Source organism: Lissotriton vulgaris, chromosome 7, assembly GCF_964263255.1.
Source record: "Lissotriton vulgaris chromosome 7, aLisVul1.2, whole genome shotgun sequence".
Classification (NCBI taxonomy): domain Eukaryota; kingdom Metazoa; phylum Chordata; class Amphibia; order Caudata; family Salamandridae; genus Lissotriton; species Lissotriton vulgaris.
The window spans coordinates 273609040-273635212 of record NC_141695.1 but is presented as its reverse complement, the minus strand read 5'-3'; the positions used below and the strand labels follow the sequence as shown (position 1 = coordinate 273635212).

General features: G+C 49.2%; 1 pseudogene; it reads left to right on the top strand.

Annotated features, from left to right (window-relative positions):
* The first annotated feature begins 5062 nt into the window (after positions 1-5062).
* LOC147701378 (uncharacterized) overlaps positions 5063-26173 on the top strand; it is a 38921-nt pseudogene continuing 17810 nt past the window's right edge.

Sequence of the window (26173 nt, the reverse complement as noted above, 5' to 3'; positions counted from 1 at the left end):
AAATGTTTTTTCAGCACGGCCCACCCATACGCTGGCTCATTTCTATTATCCTTCAGAATTCTGGTAGAAATAACCAATGGTTTGCAAGAATGATTCTTTGCATACTCATTTTGCAGCTAAAAGAAAAAAAAAGAAAACATATACTGTTAACAATTAAAACTCAGTTTGCAGTTGAAAATGAGTATTGTATGGTGCAACCATTTGTATAAAGTTGTGGTGCAACACTTACCCCACTAAATACAGCTCCTGCATATTTTTATAACTGCATAATGTCTGCTTTTTCAGATGGAAGGCCCATAGCAAAAATCTTCCCAACTTTGTGACATTCTCAGGTTTTTTTAAAATAGAAATTTACGTTTGGAAGTGAAGTTCAGGAACTTTACACACCTTTGTAGATTCTCATAGTTAGTAGGCATAATGGTAAACCTAGGAAGCCTTCAAAAGGCAAAAGTGTCCGCTGTGGTGCTACTGCTTGATGGTAAGAGAAAGGTTTCAGCAGACCAGCATTTAGGAATATTGGGAAGGAGTCACCTAGGGACCATATGAAATAGAGCACCATGCAGAACGTAATGAACAATGCTGATTATTTTTTTTATGGCCAACTCAGCTCAGCAATTTCATCAGGAAGGAGAGTTTTTTGTTTAACAATGGCAGAAGCCCGGTGTGTAGTAATGTCAACAATAACAGTTGTACATAATAGAAACACTACCACTGTTAGAAGAATAAATGTGAGCTCTGGAAGCTCAAACCTCCCTGCAACTAACATATCCTGCAATCAAATAAAATGAAAGTCTCTTAGGTTTATTGGAGGAATTAGGCCATGAGAAAACAGGAAGTGAGTCAAAGAAGGTGAGAGGAGAATACAATGAAATGAATAGGAACATATCAGGACCCGTATCATAGAGGAAACGGGTATAAGGCACAAGCATCAATAAAATAATTGAAAAGCATGTTTAGAGGCTCTGAAGTGTGGTCCGATTCAGGTAGGCAAGCAGGAAGTAATGTAGCAAAAAGAATACAGAAAAGCACAGACAATCCGTAACAACCAGAATGAAGTATTTCAAGAACCAAACCTGTATATGATGAACTAGAATACAGAGCCTGTAGCAGGGACCAGGCCCCAAAATAGTTCCAAGGAGAAGGAGCTCCAACCCCCAAGCCTAAGAGGTCCTGGCCCCCTAAGTGCAGCTAGGACAACCAAACTTCACCCACGTGCTATGCAAGTAGGGAGGTGGGTCACATTGCCCCTAAGTGCCCCAAGAAACACCCAGCACCCACTGGTGCTCAGGCACCGGGTCTAGTGAGTGTAGTGTTGGGTGAGGAATTTGTTTCCAGTGAAGGGGGTAAGCAAGCAGTGAGGACCCTGGTCTCTTTAGGAGACAGAGAGATTGTCCCAGAAACCTACTTGCCTGGTAACACTAAAAAATACAGGCAGTGGGTGACCATCAATAGGAGGAGGGTGGTGGCTCTGAGAGACACCGGAGCAAGTGTGACAGCTGTCAGGTGTCAATGGGTGTCTGAGGAGCAGGTCATTTACAATGCACTCCACCCTGTAGTTGAAGTAGACAACTCTGTGTGCCTGTGTAAGGTGGCGCTAGTTGCCTTTGAGTGGGAGGGGTCTCAGGTTCCTTGAAGGTTGTTGTTCGTCCATCCATGCCTGTAGACTGTCTGAAAGGAAATGACCTGGAGAGTTCCCCCTGGGAGGAGGTGGAACAGCAGGCTCATATGGGGATGTTGGGTCTGCCTGAGTGGATCTGTGTGACCACTCAGTCCATGGCAGCCCGTCAGGGTAATCAAGAGGACCTGGAGCCTGAAACAGTGGCCCAGGTACCCGCCATGAGGAGGAAGTGCAAGGGGCATGAGAAAACAGCCCCAGCCATTCCCATGGTCCAGGAGGAAGCAAAACCTCAGGGGGATGCCCTGGAACCTACAGGGGAACAGGTGGCCAAACTGGGAGACCTGCCTGAGCTGACCCATTGGCAGCAAGAAGGAGGTCCCTCCAGTGAGGAGTTTTGCAGGCTGCAGACCAGGCGGCAGGTGGTGAGTTCAAAGATCACCTCATTTACTGGAAAGATGGATTACTCTATCGCTGAGCCCGGTGCAGCCTGTGTGCTGGTGGTACCTGAGCACTTCAGGGCCTTCCTACTGGGTCTGGCTCACAACGTGCCTCTCGCAGGACATTTGGGGTATGACAAGACCTACAAGAGGCTTGTCACCCACGTTTCCTGGTCCCAAATGAGGAAGCATGTCAGTTACACATTGTAGGACTTGCCAGACTTGCCAGGCAACTGGCAAAAAAAAGTGTAAGGCTCCCCTCCAACCCTTTCCCGTGGTGAGCACCCCTTTTGAGTGGATGAGCTTCGACATTGTGGGGCCTCTGTAACCCAAAACAGCCTTAGGCAACAAGTTTATCTTGGTCTTGGTAGACCATGCCACCAGGTACCCGGAAGCTGCCCCTCTCTGGACAACCACAGTCCCCATGGTGGGCCGTGCATTGATGGGGATCTTTTCCCGCGTGGGGTTCCCCAGATAGGTGGTCTCCGACCGGGGTACTAACTTCATCTCAAAGTGCATGAAGTCTTTGTGGGAGGAGTGTGGGGTAACCTACAAGTTTACCACTCCTTACCATCCTCAAGGAAATTGGTTGGTTGACTGATTCAACCGAACCCTAAAAGGCATGATAATGGGCCTTGCAGAGCCCATGAGACGGAAGTGGGACGTCTTTCTTCCATGCCTGTTGTTTGCCTACAGGGAGGAACCCCAGAAGTCCTTAGAATTCAGTCCCTTTGAACTCATGTACGGTCACCCTGCTAGAGGACCTCTCAGTCTGGTGAAGGAGGGTTGGGAAAAATCCCCTGGTAAGACCCCCAGGACGTGTTCAGCTATGTGCTGGCCTTCTGCAATCAGCCTCAGCACTTCAGGAAACTCGCTAAGGCGAACCTGGAAGCCAGCCAGGAAGAAATAAAAAGATGGTATGACCAGATAAACCTGGTAAAAATCTTAGGTTCAGAGAAGAGCTTAAGTGGTTCGGGTGTATCGGACATCCAGAGTAATTGTCGACCATTGTAAAGGGGGTCATGAGGTACCATTGATCGCCCGCAGGACCGTGATAGGGGGAACGCAAGAGTGAGTGTATGAGTAACGGACGCTGGTCGGAAGTTACTGTGTGTAAGTAACCTATCAGTTAAGGCGACTGTCTGGACGTTCACAGAAAGACATTTCGTCAGTTAAGGTGACAATTACAGTTAGACTGTGGGCGTACAGTCAAGAAAAGTGATCGCTTTGTCGGGAGTAATCATTTTTCAGGGTATGAATGGGACGCATGCATGACCGGGAGACGAGCTGAGAGAGGAGGGGAACTGCTGCGAAGGGGAGACGAGTGACGTCAGAGAGAGCCGCGCTGCGATAGGCCGGTTGGTGTGAAGCCGCGCTGTGATAGGCCGGTTGACGCGAACCACGCTGTGATAGGCCGGTTGGTGCGAAGCCGCGCTGTGATAGGCCGGTTAGCAAGAACCGAGCTGGGATTGGTGGATTGTCATCAGAAAGTAAACGAATGCAGGGAAATAGGGGAAAATTGTAGATTTTGATCATGAAGTGTTTTAAATGCTTGAGAGGGATCTTTAAGAGCCAAAGGAGAGAATCTTATTACGGGGCAGAGGCCCCGCCAGAGGGTACACCAGCTCATTATATGGCTACGAATGTTGGGTTGCATACTATACTGTGGCTTAGCACTTGGAGTAAGATTACAAAAGGGAACGAAGAACTGACTTTTCCAAAATACGGAACGTTTAGATTAGAAGTGTTGCACCAGCTAAAAGCAGTTATGTCTTCATTGAGACCTTTGCCTAGACCAACACAGTTTGAAGCCCTTAATGCGTGGATTAGGGCGGCGTACGACAGGAATCAGAACAGGCGTCAAGAAAGGGTGAGACGATCGGTAAGAGCAGTGCAAGATGCCAAATGGGATGAGGAAGCCAAGAAGTGGAGGGTACAGACTATTGAAGTGGATAAGTTGTACCCAGTGATAGAGGTTACAGGAGGCAAGAGAACCCCAGAGGAGGACGATGAGAGCGAGACAGAGGATAGCCTAATAAATAGGTTGCTGATAGATAGACCGCCTCCGTACAATAGGGAGATGGAAGGTATTGAGCTCCCAAGGGAAGGTGGAGTTGGCATAGGGGAGAATAGATCACTCCCTATAACGGATTGGGAACCTACCAAAGGTGAGGAAACATCTCAACCTAGCCCAACACAGAGAGTGGTCGGAAGGTTTGTGGTGCAGAAGGTGCCAGCAACGGAGTGTGCTGAGTCTTATGGAATGCCAGATGCTCTTCAAGTACCCGTTACCATAGGTCCCATAGTGTCAGTTTATAACCCAGAGAAAGTGCGAGAGGAGGAACAGATACGGCTAGACAGAGAAAGGGCTGAAATGGAAAGGAGAAACAACATGACAAATGCCCGGAGGCAACTGCCAGGACCGAGAGAATGGAGCACCCCATTGGATTCAGCAGTGGATCCCATAACAGATCAAGGGGGTCAGAGAGGACCGATGGATCTGAGAGGACCACAGCCGAAATCCTTTAAGGAGTTGAGGGCTGACTTGAGGGAATGGGATGCTGCCACAGGAACACCGAGTAACAGGTCAAGAGCGGAAGCTGAATGGGGAAGTCAAGGCAATGGGACATTGTCTCACTGCGGGGCTAGTGAAAGCGGTCAGGAGTGGGACAGAAAGAGTCAGGAGGGTAGAGGAGATATCCGTCATATCCCGGGTGGAAGTAGGCAGGAGCGAGAAGGTGGAAGTACAGAGTGTGGAAGGGCGTCTCGTCTCATTCACAGTGAGGGAGACCGAAGGACGCAAGAGTACAGGGATAGCTTTAAGTGCACCCACCATACACCTGGTGATAACGTACAGCATTGGAATTGCGGGAACATGGGGAGCCACGAGGTGTCTCGCCATGCGTCAAGCGATCATGGGCAGGAGCGGGATCGCGGGAACATGGGGAGCTGCGAAGGGTCTTACCATGTGTTGAGCGATAATAGACAGCAGGGGAATTGTGAAAGCATGGGGAATAATGGAGTGTCTTATCATGCACCTAGAGAAACCAAGCAGAATGAGCAATGTTGGACTATGGGGAATAGAGCAGTGTTTCACCACACACCAAGAGGGGATGGAACTGCATGGGACCTGGAAAGATGGGAGCATGGGAGAACTCCCCATAACACGCCTGAACCCAGACGTAGGACTCAGAGCTGTGATGGGAGAGACGTAAATGGGCTCTCGATGGACAGCATACTGAAGGCTGTGATAAAGGCAAGAAGGCTCGATGTGACCAGTCTAAAATCTGACCTGGATGAGATAATAGATGGTGCGTTGCCTTTAGAAAGGATTGACATGTACGAACAAGATGAGCTGCTGTTTATAGCTAAGGATATTACTCGAAAGGCAAGAGCAACTCACGAGAAATTGTCTGAATTGGCAGACAAGTATATGGTAGACTTGTCGAGAACAAAGGCATTACAGGGTAACCATAGGTTGCAATATTCAGATCAGGACCTAGATGAGAGGAGGACAACTGGATTAAAAACACACATAAGGGAACTGATCACAGGAATAAGAGCATGGAGAGATTTGGACAAATGGGAAGAAAGGTGGTCCAAGAAGGGGACTGTTAGGCGAAGCGCGATTGGGATGTCCCCGGAGGGAAGGTCACTGCAGATGGAGGCATTCCCTTTGCGAGAAATAGCGAATGGGAATTATGTACATGTGCCCTGGAGTAGGGGGGATTTGGCTGCATTTACAAATTCATTTCCAAAGTTAAGGGAAAATCCAGTGGAGTGGTACAAACAGGTAGAGAGGGTTGTGAAGATATCCAAAGTACTGTGGATTGATTTGAACACTTTATTTGACATTGTGGTCCCAGGGGACTAGTGGACAGCATGCAAAATTAGTGTTGAATGGCCCATAGCAGAACCAGAAAGAGATGCTCATACTAATGGACCGTCAGAAAGAGTAATGGAAAAATATGAAAGGGTGATGACATGGCTGAAAGAGAAGGTGCCACCGCAGGATATAGATTGGGTGAAAATAGACCGAACTAGACAGGAACCCAAGGAGACAGTCCATGAATTTTATGAGAGATTGCTGAAAACGTTCAAACAATACAGTGGATTAGATGTAATGGATCCCAAAGACATAGGACAGTTTGTATCGAAGTTCGTTTTGGGGTTGAGACCTGATATTTGTTTGATGATTCAGCAACATTTAATTTGCTGGCAAAACAAACCATTGGATGAAATTTTGAGATACGCAAGGTACTGCAGTGATGAAATAGATTCCAAAGCAAAGAAACTTAAGGAGAAGTTGATGATGGTTCAGATGCAGTCGGCTGGAAAGGGTGGACAGCAGCAACAGGGAACAGGGACGATGGGAAGGAGATCAAACAGTCAGAATTGGGACAACGAGGAAAACCCAAGACCTAGAATAGACTTTGCTACACTGAAAAAAACGACAAAGTGTCACCAGTGTCACCAGGTGGGACATTGGAAACGCAAGTGTCCCTACAACCCTGAAAATGGTGAACTGGAAGTAGAGGAGGAGGAAGTTCAGACCGTTCCAGTCCAAAGCGTGACGGTACCAAAGGGTAAGGTGGTCAAAGGGGGGACTCTGGCTCCTCGAGCCCAGTTCCCTCAACCACCAAAGATTGCGACAGGGGGAAAGATCTATAGACAAATGCCTCTTTTAGTAGGAGGAGAAGAGTGTTACTACGTTGATGCACTAACTGGACGGCGAGTGAGTAGGGAAGAGGACTGTACCCTCGGGGCAGTTCTAGAGGTGGACCAAAGAGGACCGTTTGTTGAGGCTGAAGTGGCGGGTGTCCTACGACATTCTTAGTAGATACCGGAGCTACTCGATCAACTTTGAGATCAGCTGTGGTTCCGGACCTGCCAATGTCGGGGGAAACAATTCAAGTGGTAGGAGTCGCAAATAGGAGAATGACTAACCCTTTGACGGAACCAGTGCTAGTGAGAATAGGAAAATACAGCGATGAACATCAGTTTGTAGTATGCGATTCTAGCCCTGTGTGTCTGTTAGGGAGAGACTTATTGTGCAAACTAAATTGCACAATATACTGCACGCCTCAGGGAGTAGAGGTACAGACTAACGATGATGATGCCACCTTTAAGGTTGCCAATTCAAAGGTATGTGTAGAACTGTATCCTACCCTGACGGTGGAAGAGCTTCCCTGGGACTTAAGGGATACTGTGTCAGCTGAAGTATGGGATTTCACTGGAGAAGAGATAGGATTGATTAAAGGAGTAGAACCAGTGAAAATCATGATTAAACCAAATGTTGAATATCCAAGAACGCCTCAATACAAATTGACCCCGGAGATGATTGCAGGAATAAAACCCGTGATCGACTCCATGATTAAGCAGGGAATACTGAAGGAAATCGTGGGTAGTCCATGTAACTCCCCGATTATGGGTTTGCAGAAACCTAGTGGGAAATTCAGAATAGTACAGGATCTCCGAAAGATTAATAACATAGGGCCCGATGTAGGTAAATGGGTTTTTCCGATTTCAAAATACCGAGGAGGGCCGAATCGGTATTCTGAAATCGGAAAACGAGATGTAGGAAAAAAACACCGAAAAAATACCGAATCGGTCGGCATCGGTATTGTGATTCGATACGTACCGAATCGGCACGGACCGAATCGGAAAGTACCGAATCGGCTACCACCGATTCGGAAATTACCGATTCGGCAAATACCGAATCGGCAATTACCGATTCGGAGGTCGGAATACACCCCCATGGCCAAAATGCCCATAGGAATGCATTGAACAATCCGAATCGGTTAAATCCGAATCGGTAAAATCCGATTCGGTAAAATCCGATTCCGTAAAATCCGAAACAGCCAAGGAGGTGGATCCACCCTCCCCCACCCAAGCAGGGAGTGGCTACCCAGGCAGGTGCAGCTCATTAAGAACTTTCTGGAGAGCCAGCCTGAGCTGAACACTCACAGTGAGCAGCAGTGGGAGCAGGAGCCAGAGAACTGTGGATAGCAAGATGGCAAGCACCAGTGAGAGCCAGAAGGGTGGCCAGAAGAGAAAGCCCAAGTTTAGTAGCACGGAGCTGCAGGTGTTGGTGGAGGAGGTGGTGAGGGTGCACAGGCAGCTCTTTGGGAGGCTGTCCCTCACTGTGCCGGACAGCACGAAAAGGAGGCTCTGGAGCGAGATAGCTGAGAAGGTCAACGCAGTAGGTGTCACCCCCAGGACACTTGATGACCTTAAAAAACGATTTTACGACATCCGCAGCCTGACGAAACGCAAGATGGCTGAGCTGCAGAGGCAAGCTGGATTGACTGGTGGAGGCAGGAACCCGGCGCCACCCCTCACTGAGCTGGAGGAACTGGTGTCCAGCACCATCGAGAGGGAGTGTGTGACAGGAATCGGGACCCTGGATAGCTCAGCCAGAGCTACAGCTACAGGTAAGAAGCATGCGCATCATGACACACCCTACCAGACACCTCCCCTTTAGACACAATGCACAGCCAAACCCCAGCCCAGTACTGTAACCAACATACAAGAGAAAAGCATCATGGTAAATGTAGTCAGCAGAACTTTCCAAAATATGGCAGTGCAGAACCACAAAATAGAAAACAGTGGAACACATTCAAAGGATATGCAAGGACATGTGCAATGCTTTAATTGTAGTGACTGTAATACATCGGCACTCAATTTACAAATGCTTCTTTATACCTAGGGGCACCATCAGGCGGAGGACCACAAGCTACTGAGGCACCAGCACCAGCACCAACTACCAGTGCGGTGGCAGGGCCTAGCACAAGTCAGGCTGCCCTGGAGGAGGAGGAGGAGGAGAACAACACCATTGGCCAGGGAAATGAGGGAGACCTGGTAATAGACTACGCATTCCTTCACTCCCCACAAATGTCAGGCCCACCCCCATTGCTGTTCTCCCCTGAGAACTCTCCGACAACGGCCCACCCTGCACCTACCACACCTCCTGCCAGGAGTCTGGTTGTGGCTACACTCAACCCTATCCAGGGAGCAGCGGGTCAGGCCCCGGCCACCACCACAACAACACCAGTGGCACCCCAGCCCACACAGCAGGGCGGCAGCAGCAGTACCCGGAGGCGTGCCATTTCCAGCACTGCAGCGCCGGCACGGGAGGGCAGCGTCTTCCAGGGGCTTGAAGGCAGCATGGTCAAAATCCAACGCTTGCAGGCAAAGTCCATCATGGCCTGCCAGCGCCAGCTCCGCCAGCACAACCTGCAGATGGGCGAGATGGTGCAAGGGTTCAAGGCTTTTGTTGACACAAACAAGGAGGTTGCTGCAGGTCTTGGCAGGCTGACCACAGCCATAACAACGCTATGCGGAAGACTTGACGAGCACGAGCACTCGCGCAGGCGGGATGCCCGCGTGCACAACCGATCTATTAGCCGCCTTGCTGCTGCAACCGCGCAACTGTGCCAACGTGGGGCTAATATGGAGGCAAGTTTGACACAAAACACCGCTGAGGTCACCAGGGGAATGGCCCGCATAACAACAGCCATGGAGGCAATGATAATTTCCAACACTGCGGCCAATCCAGCCCTGGACCTGGGGGATGCTGGGGACAGCAGCAGCCGCAGCAGCCCGGCCAGCGCTGCGTCGGAGCCGCGCCGGAGCACCAGGCGCTCCGCAGAAGCCGCAGGACATGCGGATGGGGGTGAGGCACACCCCAGTGGGGCTGCCAAGCGCACCAAGAAGTAGGCTTGCCAGGGCGGGTGAGGCAACCCGGACCTTTGACATTTGTTTTCTTTACTTTTACATTTTATTTTGTTGCACATCAGTGCAGTAACGGTGTTGCAACATTATTAAAATGTGCTTTTCCCCACAACCATTTACCTGTCTGTGCATCTGTACTCACTCAGAAATAGTTTTCTGTAATCTCCTCACGTCTGTATCTGCCATCACTTGGCGTAGACACCCCAGCAGGCTGTGTTAGTGGCACAGCATCGTCGTCGTCATGGTCCTCGTAGTCAGACAACTCGACCTCAGTGCCCTTCTTCACCGCAAGGTTGTGCAACATTGCACGGACAGCTATGATCTTGCAGCAGGTGATGGGGGTATACTTCCTTGCGCCTCCACTCTTGTGCAGGCATCTGAATCTACTTTTCCAGATGCCAAAGGTCCGTTCAACTACATTCCTTGTGCTTTTGTGGGCCCGGTTATACCTCCTTTGGCTGGGTGTGGAGGGGTTGAGGTAGGGGGTGAGTATGAAAGAGCGGAGGGCATATGCACTGTCGCCTGGAAGGAAAAGGGGTAACATTACTCACATGCATACATGCATTACACTTAGCAACTTTGTGTTATGGGGGTCTGATGATGTGTCTCACCTAGGAGGTATCCTTCACCAAATTCGCCAGCCATCAGCCGTGCATAGATGCCGCTCTGTTGAAAAATGTAGGAGTCATGGGTACTCCCTGGAAATTTTGCTACCAGGTCTGTGATGGTGCACTTCGCATTGCAGATCACCTGAACGTTGATGGTGTGCGTAGACTTCCGATTGCGGTATATGTATTCTGTGTCAGCTGGGGGGCAAATCGGAATGTGCGTGCCATCTATGCAGCCAATGATTTGGGGAAATTGCGCCATCTGGTAGAAGTCAGCTTTAGTTTGTAGCAGTTCTGCGTGGGTTGCAGGGAAAGAGATGTATTGGTCCATCCTGTGTATCATGGCGTCAAGGAATGTGTGGAAGAACCTTGACAGGCTGCTCTGGGTCACCCCTCCTACCGCTGCAACTCCACTTTGATAGCTGCCAGACGCAAGCAGGTGTAAGCTGCATAGCACCTGGACGTGCGCTGGGATGGCGTGTGCCCTTGGGGTGGGGTGGTCCAACAGTGGTTTGAGGTCCCTGATGAGCTCCAGAATGGTGTCTGAGTCCAGCCTGTACCTCTGTAGGATCTCTGCCTCTGTGAGCATGAACAGGGTGATCCTCTGTCTGTAGACCTGTTCCTCTCTTTGCCATTCCCTCTGTCCTTCCTGCTGTAGCCGTAGCCGCCTTGCAATGACATAAAAAGCTGCCATCCTGCAAGTTGCAATGCATTTTGGGTCTATTTTTATGGGTTGGAGTTGGTTACCACCTGATTGTAATCCATGGTAAATACTAAGTGAATTATACCGATTTTGGGCCAAAATCGGTATTTCTGTGCTTCCCTACATCTCCCTATCTGTCCGAATCGGGAACTTTCCCAATCGGTGATTCTACCGAATCGGTAGGTTATCCGATTCGGCTTATGTCCGATTCGGTGTCACTGCCGAATCGGTACATGGACCGAATCGGATATTTTCCGATTCGGTGTCAGTACCGATTCGGTACATGGACCGAATCGGATGATTACCGATTCGGTGTCACTACCGATTCGGTACATGGTCCGAATCGGATAATTTCCGATTCGGTGTCACTACCGATTCGGTACATGGACCGAATCGGTATTTTTATCCGAATCGGTGTGTTACCGATTCGTTACATTTCCGATTTTCGGTATGTACGTATCGGATTATTTTAGATTCGGTAGCCATTCCGATTCGGTATTTGTACCGATTAGGACGTTTTTCTTTGCCCTACATCTCGATGGCAGTATACCGATCGGTAAGGGCCGAAAATCGGTATTTTCGGCCATTACCGATCGGTAACGGCCTACCTACATCGGGCCCATTGTTGTTTCATGTTGTCCAGTGGTACCGAATCCATCAGTGATATTGTTCCAGATACCATTCCAAGCTGAGTGGTTCACAGTGATAGACCTTTGCCAGGCTTTCTTTTCAATTCCATTAGATGAGGAGAGCCAGTTTCTTTTCGCATTTTAGCTGGAAAATCGTGTCTTAACATGGTGTCGTATCCCACAGGGGTATACAGAAAGCCCATCGATTTTCAACCAGCTACTGAAGAAAAATCTTGAAAGTCTAGTACTGCCACAGAACTCGGTTCTAGTTCAGTACATAGACGACCTACTTGTTGCGTCAGAAACAGAGGAAGCTTGTAAGATAGACACCATCACCTTGTTGAACCATTTAGCTGAAAATGGGCATAAGGTGTCTCCAAGCAAATTGCAGTACTGTCTGACAGAAGTACAGTACTTGGGTCACCGAATTGAGAAAGGAAAACGGAAGGTGTCTCCAGACAGGATAGAGGCGATCATGAAGATGAATTCGCCTACGACACAAAGAGAGGTCAGGATGTTCCGAGGAATGGTTGGTTATTGCCGACAGTGGATAGCTAACGTTTCCCTGAAAGCAAAACCCTTACAAAAACTGACGCACAAGGAGGTGAGTGATCCGGTACCATGGGACAAGGATTGTTTGATGTCGTTCCTACAGCTGAGAGAGGACTTGTGTCTTGCTCCAGCTTTGGGAATGCCCGATTACGAAAAAACATTTTTACTTTACTGTTGCGAAAGAGAAGGTTGTGCTTTGTCAGTCCTAGCACAAATTCATGGAAATGCCCGTAGACCAGTTGCATATTTCTTGGCTACCTTAGACCCTGTAGCCGCAGCGTTGCCCGGATGTCTCAAATCCGTTGCTGCAACGGGTGTCAGCATTGAGAGGTGAAGACATCACTGATTTCATTACCCCACACGCCCTCCCCTCCGAGGACTACATTCTATTGGGAGACCTCAATTTTCACCTGGAAAAGAGCAACGACCACAACACCACCACTCTTCTGGACAATCTCGCCAACCTCGGACTCAAACAACTTGTTAATACCCCCACACACCACGCAGGACACACACTCGACCCTATCTTCACCTCCAGCAAACATATTTCCTTCAGTCACACCACAGTTCTCCAATGGACGGACCACAGCTGCGTTCACTTTGTTTACAATAAGACCACAACTCACAACCATCCTCAACCTACCCTACGAAGAAACTGGAACAAAATCACCATCGACCAGATCTCCTCATCGCTTCTTCAAAACCCCCCTGCCACTCATCGAACCCCAACCAAGCAGCCATTAACCTCACTCAATGGCTAACCAACACCGCCGACAACCTAGCACCTTTAAAAAAACGTCAAATCAAACTAGGCAGCAAAAACGCCCCCATGGTTCAACGATGATCTTAAGAAATCCAAGAAACTCTGTCGCTCCCTTGTGAAGGCCTGGAAAAAAGACCCAAACACCAACACCAGGGACGCCTTCAAAAACGCCACCCGCATACACCACCAATTGATCCGGACTGCCAAGAAAACCGCATTCAAAGACCGACTAGAAAAAAACGCCCACAACAGCAAGGAATTATTCAACATCGTCAAAGAGTTTACCAACCCCACTGCCAACTCCAACGACATCACCCCCTCTCAAACCCTTTGCGACTCCCTAGCTTCGTTCTTCCACGACAAAATCGCAGACATCCACAACAGCTTTGACAACCAACCAGAAGACCAACCCACCCAACCCTCTGCCGTACCTTCACCCCAATTGAACATCCTTAATGACTGGAACCCAATCTCCACTGAGGACACCATCCGCCTGATGAACTCCATCCACTCAGGATCCCCCACAGACCCATGCCCTCACCACATCTTCAACAAAGCAGACTCCATCATAGCACCACACCTCCGAGACGTCATCAACTGCTCCCTCAACTCCGGCACCTTCCCAGAAAGCTGGAAACACGCCGAACTCAGCGCCCTTCTGAAAAAACCCACAGCTGACCCCACCGAACTCAAAAACTACCGCCCCATCTCGCTCCTTCCATTCCCGGCCAAAATCATCGAGAAAACTGTCAACAACCAGCTCGCCGCCTTCTTTGAAGCCAACAAATCCCTCGACTCCTCACAGTCCGGCTTCCGAGCCAAACACAGTACTGAGACCGCACTCATCGCAGCAACAGACGACATCCGAACTCTACTGGACAATGGAGACACAGTCGCCCTCATCCTCCTCGACCTCTCTGCAGCCTTCGACACAGTCTGTCATAACACCCTGTTACAACGACTCAGAAACATCAGAATCCAAGGAAAAGCACTGGAATGGATCACCTCATTCTTTGCCGGAAGAACTCAGAGAGTACGCCTCCCACCATTCAAGTCAGAGGCCACTGAAGTCATCTGCGGCGTGCCACAAGGATCTTCACTCAGCCCCACCCTCTTCAACGTATACATGAGCCCCTTCGCGACCGTCACACGCCAACACAACCTCAACATCATCTCCTACGCTGATGACACTCAACTGATCCTCTCACTCACCAAAGACCCAAACATCGCCAAAACCAACCTACATGAAGGAATGAAAGAGGTAGCCGAATGGATGAAACATAGCCGTCTGAAACTGAATTCAGACAAAACAGAAGTCCTTATCTTAGGTACCTCCCCCTCCGCCTGGGATGACTCTTGGTGGCCAGAGGCCCTTGGAAAAGCACCCATCCCGACGGATCACGCACGGAACCTAGGCGTTATCCTGGATTCCTCACTCTCGATGACCAGACAAGTCAACGCCGTCTCTTCATCTTGCTTCAACATTCTTCGCATGCTCAAAAAAACATTTCGCTGGATCCCCACCGAAACAAGAAAAACGGTCACCCACGCACTGGTTACAAGCCGCCTGGACTATGGAAACACCCTTTACGCCGGTACCACCGCAAAACTTCAGAAAAAACTCCAACGCATCCAGAACGCATCAGCCAGACTCATATTAGACATCCCGCGTAAAGATCACATTTCTGGTCACCTGAAAAACCTCCACTGGCTCCCCGTCAATAAGAGGATAACTTTCCGCCTCCTCACCCACGCACACAAAGCTCTTTACGAACTTGGACCTGAATGTCTCAATACACGTCTTTCCTTCTACACCCCCTCCCGTCAGCTGCGCTCTTCCAACCAATCCCTCGCTGCTGTTCCCCGCGTCAACAAAACCACCATGGGAGGAAGATCATTCTCCTACCTAGCGGCCAAAACCTGGAACTCACTTCCCACGCACCTCCGCCTCACTCAAAACCACCTAGCATTCAGAAAGCAACTTAAAACCTGGATATTCGAGAAGTAATTCCCCACCCCTCTTCAAGTGCCTTGAGACCCTCTGGGTATGTAGCGCGCTATATAAATTTATTGACTTGACTTGACTAGTGATGGGACATCAATTAGTGGTGTATGTACTAAGCATGGGCGGATTTTGCGTATTCGCAATCCGCGAATTTGCGGATTGCGAAAATCCGCAAAATCCGCGAATCCTCACGGATTTTGCGGATTTTTTTTTTTTTGGGTGTTCGCAGGGGTTTCTGCAAGTTCGCGAGGGTTTTGTGCAATTTCGCAAATTGCGAACTTACTTGTCAGGTCGCCAGTTTTGCGAACTTGTTGTTTCTACATGCCCAGCCTGTTTGCAAGCCTTTCTTCATCACTGCCACCCTCTGTCACCACTGGCACTCTCTTTGTTCACCCATGCCACCCTCTGGCTCACCCATGTCACCCTCTGTGTCATCACAGCACCCTCTGGTTCACCAGTGTACATTATTGGGGCAAAGCAAAGCACTGCCATCCTCTGTCAACACTGGCACTCTGGTTCACCCATGGCACCCTCTGGCTGGCACACCCATGCCACCCTCGGTGTCATCACAGCACCCTCTGGTTGACCAGTGAGTGTACATTATTGTGGCAAAGCAAAGCACACCTGCTAAGTGCTTTAAGTTTTGCAAAATTAAATTACAACAACACCTGCCCTGCCCCAACTGACATTAATGAAGGCTGGCACCTGCTTGTCTGCTCCCTTTCCTTTCCTTTTCCTGTTTGTTGCAATGTAATTTTTTTTAACAGGAACCTAACCGAATTCTGGAGGGCCCCTTCAGGAAGCACTACAGGGAATGGTTACAAATGATGAGGTTGAACTTTTGCACCAGCTCATTGCTTTTGCTTTTGCAAAAATCGTTTTTCTGTAATTTCGTGCTATTCGCGAGGCGCGGCGTTGTGCGAAATCGACCGTAGAAGCCGCGAACTTGTGCGAATTACCCCAAGGTCGAGTATGGGCGCCGCCATTTTGTTTGCGTGACGTATTTCAGTTTCCGCCCGCGAAGTGTAATCTCGCGGAATGAGCGTGTTGCGAATACAAGTTCGCACAAGTTCGCGAGAGAAATCGCGTGCGAACTTAATTACGCTCACGTGATCGGGCCGCCATCTTGTTTTTCATTCATTCCTGTGTCTGGGCTAGGTGGTGTTTCTAATCCTCTCTATATCTCTGCCATCCTGTGCTTGTTATAATATTTTTTGAATCTATTTTGAATTATTATCTATCCCTCTAGTTTTCTAGCTTCATATTTTTGTGTTTTAGGCTACTTTTGTTTACTTTTCAACTACTTTTTTAAACTTTTATTTTCTTCTTCCCTAGTCTTATTCTTTTTCATTTTTTCTCCTTGTTGCTACCACCTGCCCAGACCATGGTGAAGCCAGCAGTGAAGCTGCCCAAGACGGGCCCCGCAGCCCGTGCCCGGCTCCCGTGTGGCCGTTTAAGGGCAGAAATGGTGGTGCCCAGGGAGATCTTCAGCCCTGAGGAGGTGGGCGCACTTGTTTTCTATGTACAGCGCCGCCTCCCCAGGACCATCACGGCAGGCGGCAGGATCGCTGCTGGCTACACCAACTGCCAGGAGCGACGGAAGCGGTGGGAGCAGGTGTGCCGGGCCCTGTTTGACATCTCGGGGGTCCAGCGCACCTACAACCAGGTGACCCACCGCTGGACCGATATCCTGGACAGGGAGCGCGACCTGCTCGACCTGCTGGGAGTGGAGGTCCCCGGGCTTGGTGAGTAGTAGTAGCAATTTTTTCATCACTCACTACTCTGTTTTTTCCCCTGCTCTGTGTGTTATATTGCAAATGTTTCTTTTAACTTTTTTACAAAGAGCAATAATGCTGCCAATTACATTGATAGTAGAGGTAAATTAATATTTCAAAATCTTCTGTGCATTTCAGGTGCACTGCTCTCCTTCTCTGTGGCGGTGCCACTGCTTATTTGTTTTCTATTTTGTGTTCATTTAATTGGGCTGAGTAATGTATGAGTGTACTTTACAGAACTGCGTAATGCTAGACACAAAGGGGCAGATTTACAATCCCCTTGCGCCACGTTTACGCTGCCTTACCTGGCGCAACAGCGACGTAAACGTGGTGCATCCCTGCGAGTCATGTACAACGTGATGCATCTAGGGAGATGCGCCATGTTAAGGCCGGGGCCTGCGCCACAATGGGTGCGTTCCCACGGTCAGGCAGCTGTGCGCCTCGCAAAAGTGTCTGCGTGAAATCTACAAGATTTAACGCAGGCACTTCCGCGACGCTGCTACGTCAATTCTTTATGCCTGCTTGCTTGAAGCAGGCGTAAGGACTGATGCGGTATGTTGAGTATTGGGCAGCCCTGAGCATTGCTAGAGTTGCATCGCGCCTGCGACGCGACTCTAGAGATGCGCCCCTCTTTCGTCACGAGATGCGTCACGCATCTGCCTACCCTTGCGCCAGGGTGTGCCGCATTGTAATTGCGGCGCATCTGCCGTGACGCAAGGTTAGTTTTGCGTTACGCATTTGTTCTGGTGCACCTCTGGATGTGTGCAGCCCAGAACTCGTAAGTATGCCCCTAAGTGTCAGATTTGCAATTACCTGCGCATCCCTGCAAAGTGTGCGGCACGCCAGCACCACCCATGGTGCGCCGTATTTACAATGCGGCACACCATGGTCCCAAAACGTCACCGAAGCGTTTACGCATCAGTGCCGTAAAGGCGGCTCATTGATGGAGTTGTTTCGCAACGATGGCGCAGCTCCAGCAATGCTGCGTCAAGCCGTACGTCTGCTTCATGCAGGTGCAGGGTTTGAGTGACGCATCATTGTCCTAAATGACTGATTGAAATTTTATATATTCCCCATAGCCACTTTTAGCATGCGTTCCTGCGCAGGAACGCCCTCCCTTGCGCTGGAACGCTCCCTTATGGCGCAGGGCTTTGAAATGGGATGCATCTCCCATATGCGTCACGTTGTTAATATACGCCACACCATGGCGCCTCTCTTGTTGTGGCGCTGCGTCACAAAAGTGACGCAAGAACGGAGCAAAAGAGCTGCAAGGGGCTTGTAAATCTGCCCCTAGAGTAGAGGCTCAGGTGCAGTCCTTCCTTTGTAGCCCTCTTTTTGGCTGAAATAGTTGGTTCTTGTTCTTTCTAAATGTTTGATTTGGTTGACGAGGACATCGACAAGCAGCAATCATCAATGTTTTCTGTTCTTTCTTTCATGTTGTACGTCAGGTCCCCCCAGGGGCAAGCGGACGGAAGTGGAACAGGAGGATGCTGTGGCTCCAGAGGAGGAGGATGCAGGCCAGGGCGGCGAGTGCTCCTTTGCTGGCCCCAGTAAGTTTTCATTTAAATATAGAGGACCTACTGTTGTCCAAGCGTTCCTAATTTAATTTTTTCGAAATAGTGTTTAGATAGGAGCACAATCCATAATACTACTGTTGCAGGGACAATTCTCTACAAACCGAACTATGGACACTAAACACCAGAGTAATAATATTTCAGAGTAGCGTGTTTGGCACACTGTATAAACCTGGTAGTGTCAGCGGCACAGACTCCTCCTTGCCAAAATTTGCAAAACCTTTCGCTCAGTCACTCTAGTCTGGAGGACCAAAAACCACAGAGTCTATTCAAATTTAAAAGCTTTATTAAAAGTAAAAGTAAACACATATATTAAAATTAAGTTAGCTGGAAATGGAAAAGTGCTTGGTGCTGAGTTGATGAGTAATGGAACACATTTCTTGTGGTCGAGCCGAGCTTTCACCTGGTTTGAAGTTGATGTTGCTCTTGTCCTTAGAAGTCCAGCTTCTGTCTGTTCAGAGAAAAATGGTGTGTGTTAAAATTAAGCAAGCATTCATCAATTGTGACAAAAAAGTGCAGCAAGACAACAGCCTTCCGTGGAAGGAGGGACATTTTTACTTTAGACTATAGTAGACAGTCAATTACTTTTTCTGTTGTTTTCACATTTCTTCATTCCTAGACCAAATACTAGTGAGGGTGTAATCTAACATTCTTAAATCTACTTTGTAGGTGGAACATCTGGTGGCGGGGCCAGCTCGGATGTGGTGGTGGTGGTCGACTCCGAGTCCGAGGGCAACTCTGGGGAGGAGGCGGCGCAAGTGGCCAAAGAAGAGACTGTGAGGAAACAGACAGTGGTGCTGGCGGGTAGAGGTAAGCTGGATCATGGTACTATCTGACTCTTAGATAGCATATGATGTGTATCTACAGAGAGTAGACGGTCACTGGATGAACTACGAAAATACTATGAAATGTTTCCGGGGGGGGGGGCAACATCATCACCATCTCCTGAGTCCTGACATGATTGAGCACAAGTATTACATACATTTTTTTAAAATCTAACACGACATAGAGCTTAAATAAACAAAGAACCCCATAGGGGGAAGAGAAAAATCTTGTGCAGCACCACAGCAGACGACCTGGCAACTACATTAAAACAGAGGGAAAAACAAAAAATGCCAGAAAAAAACAATTCAATCTAAATCAGGAGGATGTGGTTATAGAGCATGGGTCCTCACAAACTTTCTCTCGGGCCAAATTGACAGTGTGGTTTGTGGCCCAGGGCCGCACCGAAGGGGGCAGGGTCAGTGGGGGAGGGGGGTGGATCTAGAGCAACAAAAAAAACTATGACCATGAGGTTGAACTCATGCCCCTGCAGCGGATGCCTTCGTCCACTGAGCCACCAGACCTGGCATACACATTACACACATCTTTCTTTCTCTCTCTCTCTGTCTCTCTCTCTGTCTCTCTCCCTCCCTCTCTCTCTGTCTCCCTCCCTCTCTCTCTGTCTCCCTCCCTCTCTCTGTTTCCCTCTCTCTCTCTCTCTCTCTGTCTCCCTCTTTCTGTCTCCCTGTGTCTCCCTCTACCTCGCTGTCTCTCTCTCTCTGTCTCCCTCCCTCACCCTCCCTCTGTCACCCTCTGGCTCCCTCCCCCTCTCTCTCTCCTTCTGTCTTCCTCTCTGTCTGTCCCTGTCTCTGCCCCTATCTGTCAGTCTGTCCCTGTCGCTATCTGTCCCTGTTTCCCTCCCTCTGTCTCCCTCTCTGTCTCTCTGTCTGTCTCTGCCTGTCTGCCCCTTTCCCTGTCTCTGCCTCCATCTGTCTCTGTCTGTGTCTCTCTGTCTGTCTCTGTCTCCCTCCCTCCCTCTCTCTCTCTGTCTCCCTCCCTCTCTGCCTGTCTCCCTCTCTTGCTCTCTCTCCCCCTCTCTCTCTCTCCCTCTGTCTCACTCACTCTGTCCGTCTCCCTCTCTCTCTGTCTCCCTCCGTCTCTGTCTCTCTGTCTCCCTCTGTCTCCGTCTCTCTGTCTCCCTCTGTCTCCGTCTCTCTGTCTCCCTCTCTGTCTCCCTCCCTCCCTCTGTCACCCTCAGTCTCAATCCCTCTCTCTCTCTCCCTCGCCATCTCCCTCTCTATCTCTCTGTCCCTGTCTCTGCCTCTATCTGTCTGTCGGTCCCAGCCTGCTGTAATTACCATATTGTAATTTGTCACTGGGGCAGCACTGGATGGACCTGCGATCCGGGGGGGGCAAGCGCCCCCCCTTGCCCCTCCCTGCGGACGCCCATGATACTGGCCTCAATAGTTTTGTACTGCGCTGGCTAGTTGCTAGTTGTACTGTGACACAACTTTCTGCTGAATCATTTTGTGTTAATCATATTCTTAAAAGAGCATTGGTTACAGATTATGTCTTTCTTTCTTCATATAGTTGGTAATACTAAAACATCAAAACCATCAAGGAGTATGAAGGCTCTACTGGCCCGGCAACGGAGGCTGGATGCTACTGTTGCCCAATATCGGCGGCTGGTGGAACTGGAGGGGGAGGACACGCAGTCCAGTACACGAATGGGACACCTGCATCCTCCTCCGTGACCCCACGTTCTGCCGGTCAGCGCAGTGCTCCGGCGATACGGAGCCGGGCTGGCAGACGCCACCGCCGAGCAGCAAAGGCTGCCCCTCACAGTACTCTAAAGGCTCGCTTGCGCCGTGCAATGCACAGAGTGTCCGACCTGGAGGCGGAGGTCCGGAAGTTGAAAGAATATCAAAATTTGTTGGAGTGTCTCCGCTTAGACCACGCCATCCTCCGGGAGCAGTACGAAGCCCTGGCCCTAAGGCATGATGCCCTGGAGGCCAAAGTCCACACCATGCATCCCTAGAGTGTCCCTTGCCCCTTTTTTAGAGCCTTTTGGGGGGTGGGAATTGGGAGTTGGGGTTTTTGGGGACTTTTGAAGGACTATTTATTTGTTGGGGTTAGGGAGGGTCTTGCGGGAGATTATTTTGTTAGGGATATAAAAATATACTTTTTCAAACTTTATCTGAGCAAACCTGTTTTTTACTACTTTTGAGCCTGATGGGTGGTGGTTTTGCAGTAAGTTCGTTTTACTGAACACTGTCATCGTGTTGGTTCACGTGTAATTGGCCAAATGTTTTCCAAAGTTAAATGCCTGTCACAGAGTTTCTTAAATCAAGAGTCCTAGGACTTTACTAGTACCACTGTCACTCTCTCGCCTCTCCTAACACTACATTATACTACCTCCCATCCAAACGCTTATCTTACCTGTAATTTGTGTTTGAGGGCTGTCTCCACCTGGAATTCACAGTGTCCTAAAGCGTTCTGCAGCAGGGCCCCAACTGGAGTTTCCCGGTGTGGATTTTCTGCAAAACAAAAGCAATCAACATTAGAAATGTGGCAGCCGTGCTCACAGACCCCAAAACCCACACCCAAAAACCTAGAAGCCCCACAGACAGCACCCCTAAGACAGGCAAGCGAGCATTAATAACGCCTAAACGTTCACGTGTAATTGGCCAAATGTTTTCCAAAGTTAAATGCCTGTCACAGAGTTTCTTAAATCAAGAGTCCTAGGACTTTACTAGTACCACTGCCACTCTCTCGCCTCTCCTAATACTCCATTATACTACCTCCCATCCAAACGCTTATCTTACCTGTAATTTGTGTTTGAGGGCTGTCTCCACCTGGAATTCACAGTGTCCTAAAGCGTTCTGCAGCAGGGCCCCAACTGGAGTTTCCCGGCGTGGATTTTCTGCAAAACAAAAGCAATCAACATTAGAAATGTGGCAGCCGTGCTCACAGACCCCAAAACCCTAGAAGCCCCACAGACAGCAACCCTATGACAGGCACGCGAGCAATAATGCCTAAACGTTTTCACCTCCCATTTCCTCCTAACCAATTTCATCCCTTAATAGACCTTGCCAGCAATGGCCCAGCCAAGACCCGTTAACCCAAGCGCAAACAAGTTTGACACCCCCCAAACAGCCAAAAAGCAAATCCGGGAAAAAAGCCACACTTAGCAAAATGTATTTAAATGAGGACTCACTACTTCCAGTACCTCTTTAGGGGACTCGTCAACGTAAGTTTCTTCATTGTGCGGAATCCAGGCATCAGCATTACGGGAAATGGATAGGGTGAGTCTGGAGGAGGAGGATAGACGACCAGGACTGAGTTCTTGGCAACTAACTTGTGAACCTGAGGAATGCTGCGGCATCAAAATCAAGACAGTTCTGTTGATGGGCTTGTTGTTTGATTGGGTGATTACAGTTTTGTTGTGAATGGGATCAAGCACTTGCTAAACAAAGAAAGACAGACACACAGGAATAAAAGTGAATAAGGACGAAAAATAAAGTTAATGAATCATTGACTCATTTTCAGAACTCGCTGTCAGGGAAGCAGAACTCGTCCTCATACTCTGCAAATTCAGTCGGTAGTACTTCTGGTAACTGAGGAGAACTTTCCTCAGGTAGGTTGGTGTCCTCTTCTTCCTGCGTGCATTCTCGTACTTTGTAATCTGGTGGTATGAACTGCTGGTTCATCTTTATCATGGTGAGCCGCTCCACATTTGCAGGCAAGAGGCGGGACCTTTTGGAAGTCACAATGCCACCAGCAGAACTAAAAACACGTTCTGAAGACACGCTTGCGAGTGGGCAAGACAAGTAATTGATAGCCAGGTTGGTGAGCTCTCGCCATATGTTTCTTTTCCCATGCCAATACGCCAATGGGTCCTCAGTAATATTGACCGCTGTTGAGTCATCCAGGTAGGCCTGCACCATTGAAACAATGTTCTCCCGGATTCCTGTACTTTGCACTTCTGTGTCCTTTCTGGGACAAGGAAACCCTAGCTGACTTAGCCAATCCTCTTCAGACATATCGCCTGTGCCTGGTGCAGATGATACGGTTGCTGGTGTGGTTAACGGCTCAGAGGAAAAGACACTCACTTCTGCCACAGGCACAGAAGTGCTTTTTTGGGACGCCTGATGTCCTGCTGATTCACTAGTACTGTCTTCTCCTACAGTTTCCTTCCGCTCTCTTTCAAAACGAATGGCTGACTGAGCTAGCCAACCTTTGTACTCTGTAACATCTGAAGTTTCAAAAGGAATTAATACTTTGCCAAACAATGGCTTTTTGTAACGTGGATCCAGAATAGTAGCACAAATGTAGTGCTGTTGTTTCTTGATACTTACAAGCTGTTTATTGCTAACTAGGCGTTGTAATAATCTCTGCGTCAACTCATATGCTTCATTCTTTCCAGCATCCTTTAATTCTGAAGACACCACCTTGACTTGGTGCTCGAGCTTCAGCAACAATGGGATAGCTTTGCTCAAAGAACAGTCCTCCCTGCTGACTTCACGCGTGAAGACCTCAAAAGGACGAAGCATGTCTGCCAGGCTTTTAACTAGCTGCCATTGCTCCACCGCTAGCATCATTTCTGTCGTATCACCACCCAGGTTGTAGAAATACTCATTGACGACTGGAAACAGCTCATGCAGACGCTCAAGCATGTAGAAGGTTGAGTTCCAACGTGTTGCCACCTCCTGGATAAGTGCTTTCACTGGCATTCTACGTACATTTTGCTGGCGCCTCAGCTCCTTCCGGGCCTTAAAAGAATGGTTGAAATATGTGCATATTCTTCTGCAGATGGTCAGTATTTTGTCAACTGCAAGTTCTTTTTTCAAGAACTTTTGCACGACAAGGTTCATACAGTGCGCCAAACACGGCACTCTGAAATAGTCACCGTCCGCCATGGCCTTAACTACATTGCTGCCATTATCAGTAGAAACATAACCAACCTTGCAATTTCTTCTGCAAAGCTGTCCCAACCAACTCAAGCACCTCTTTATGTAGTGCTGGAACAGCAACCCTGGCAAAATAGAACCGGCTAGGAACCTTCCATTTAGGGGCCAGTGTTGCCACTAGTTCAAGAAAACCCACACCTTCGACAAACGAAAAAGGGAGAAGGTCCACCGCTAGCATTTTAGCCGGCTTAGTGTTATACAGGCGCACAATTGGGTGGTTGCGTTGAAATGGCGCATCTGCGGAGAACATGTCTGTAATGGTGCGCTGGACAAATTTACTGGATGATGCTGATGCCTTCTTCGACCCACTTCTGCTCAGTATTGACATTTTCCGCATTGGTGTGTCTCCCAGACTCTCAGTGTGCCTCCTATGTGTTCCAGAGGGTGTGGTGCTGCCAGGGGTACTGGGTGCAACCGGACAAATGTCTGACGCTTCTTCTACCTCCCCGTCATCTTCAGATGAAACACCTAGTACGGGTATATTTTGGCCACTTGCCCTTTGGGATTGCTTTCCCTTGATGTTTGCTAGGTGCGCAAACCATTCGACAGCGTGCCTTCTTTCAAGATGACCTATCTGGCCTCCGGTACCATAGTTGGTACCAATCTTACCACAGCTAACTGTAGTCGTACAAATGGAACAAATGGCTAGGTTATCATGCTTTGTATGGACACTAAAATTTCCAAACTGGGGACTGGAAACTTCTGGTTTTGCCGCACGAGGTGATACTGCCAATGCCAGATGAAGCAGTGGTGGATGAGCCTTGCAGACATCTACTGGGTTGTGCAATTATTGCAGCAACCCTACTTGAGGGAGTCGAGCTGGATGGAGGTCCCCTCTGGGGAGAAAATATGGGAGCTGAAGGTTTTGTTGACCTTGTTGTACTACTTGACTGCGTTGGTGGTGCTACCAGTGCCACGTCGCCAGGGTCACGCTCAGCATGACGTCGGGATAGGGTATAAATGTCTGTCTGCTGCATGGCCGGTGTGGCTGGAATGACGTGTGTGATGACTAGGTCATTGCTGTCATCCTGTTCATCAACATCAGAATGCACCAGTTCATCAAGTCCGACGTTCGGATCCATAAGTATGAGCTTTCCGGGGCCCTTCCTTTTAACATTTGATACCTTTCTCAGCTCATGGTGTGCCTCCCTCTCAGACGTCGGAGATGGTTGCCATTCTAGATCCAGATCATCTGATGGAGCGGGGCTTGAAGAGGAACTTCTACACACCCTCCTTGATCTTTTCCTTGCTGGGGAGCTGGGAGAAAATGAATCATCAGGAGGAGTGGCTTCGTCTTCCTGACATGATACCCCGGCTCCAAAGTCAATTTCCTCCTGTGCCCCTACTACTGGAAGAACAACCATTGTGGCAACTTGCAGCGCTCCATGCGCCGCTACATGGGCCTCTTCACTGACTTCTACTTGCAACTCTCCATGGACCTCTCCTTCTCGGCCTTCTCCTTCTCGGACAGCTCCTTCTCGGCCTTCTCCTTCTCAGCCTTCTCCTTCTCGGCCTTCTCCTTCTCGGACAGCTCCTTCTCGGACAGCTCCTTCTCGGCCTTCTCCTTCTCGGCCAGCTCCTTCTCGGCCTTCTCCTTCTCGGCCAGCTCCTTCTTGGCCTTCTCCTTCTCGGCCAGCTCCTTCTCGGCCAGCTCCTTCTCGGCCTTCTCCTTCTCGGCCAGCTCCTTGCGCATGTACTTGTGCTTCTACTAGTAGCCCATGCAGTTGTTGTTGCGGCTTTGGTTGTTCATTAGTACTTGTGAGATGAGTTACATCCTGTGTTGATTGTGTGCTGCTACTTTCTTGCGATGAGCCAACATCACTGGTCGTTGGTGATTCAACCACTAAACAGGCTACCTGTGCAGCACTCATGGTGGACTTTTGATTTTTCCACAAAAATTTAGTGGTCGGGGCACCAGTCTCCTTGGTAAGTGGTGCCACTTGCTTCTTCTTCTCCTTAGTAGAGACATCTTTCTTGCAAGAGGAGCTACGGCCACCTCTTTTTGGTCCCATCTTCTTCAGATGTCGGAACAGCAGGCCGCAG